Raw genomic sequence first — 1,284 nt, 5'->3', positions numbered from 1 at the left:
CTTTCTTCAAAGTTAATGCCACTAACTTTTCTCACTAACATTGTGGCTTTCCTTCCTTCCACGTTAGTGCCCACGTTAGTGTAACTAACCTAGCCACTAACATGGCTCTTCTCTTCTTCTTTTGGCCTGAAATCAATCAAACAAAGTGCATTAAAGTCTTGCTCTTAATCATGGGATCATGCATCATCCAATTTATCATTCAATTTATGCATAATTCTCATGAAATCATTCAAAATTCACAATGTTTGCTTGAATCAAGATGTAAGTGAATATCTACCCAAAACTAGCTTATTTCCTAAGAAAATGCATGAAACTACCTTAAAAACAGTAAAGAAAAGGTCAGTGAAACTGGCCAAAATTCCCTGGCATCAGTATCCTATTTCTGGCGTTTAACTCCACTTTGCAACCTGTTTCTGGCGTTTAACTCCAGAATGCAACATGGAACTGGCGTTGAACGCCAGTTTGCGTCATCTAAACTCGGGCAAAGTATGGACTATTATATATTGCTGGAAAGCCCTGGATGTCTACTTTCCAACGCATTTGAGAACGCGCCATTTGAGTTCTGTAGCTCCTTAAAATCCACTTTGAGTGCAGGGAAGTCAGAATCCAACAACATCTGCAGTCCTTCTTCAACCTCTGAATCTGATTTTTGCTCAAGTCCCTCAATTTCAACAAGAAATTATCTGAAATCACAGAAAAACACACAAACTCATAGTAAAGTCCAAAAATGTGATTTTTATTTAAAAACTAATAAAAATATACTGAAAACTAACTAAATCATACTAAAAACTATGTAAAAACAATGCCAAAAAGCGTATAAATTATCCGCTCATCAAGTTGCTCCTAGTTGAATCCCTCTGGGAATTGCTGATATTGATATTGTGGTGGTGGTTGAAGTGCCAGGAATTGAGGTTACTCTTCTGCCTCCTCTTCTTCTTCTTCTTCTTGTTCATGGGTCTGAGCTCTTCGTTCTCTGGCCCTGTGGAGTGGGTGAACAGCCACCACCTTGGCCATCTTTTTGGCAGTTATGAACTTGTCTTGCTTCAGAAGCACTTCATCAATGATCTTTTCAACTTCAGCCTTATCACATAGCCTCTGTATAATGCTGGGGAATGCCAACCTTGTGTTGTCACTGGTGCTTTTCAGCACTTTGTTGAAGTTGTTGGCAATCATCTCCCCCACATTGACGTTCTCTCCTTTCATGATGCTGTAGATAAGTATAGCTCTCTCCTTGGTCACCTCTGAAGTGTTGGATGTGGGGATTAGGGACCTCCTCACAAATTC

This window comes from Arachis ipaensis, chromosome B5 (assembly GCF_059453495.1).
Source record: "Arachis ipaensis isolate K30076 ecotype BB chromosome B5, ASM5945349v1, whole genome shotgun sequence".
NCBI classification, from domain to species: Eukaryota; Viridiplantae; Streptophyta; class Magnoliopsida; order Fabales; family Fabaceae; genus Arachis; species Arachis ipaensis.
This window is presented reverse-complemented; position numbering follows the sequence as displayed.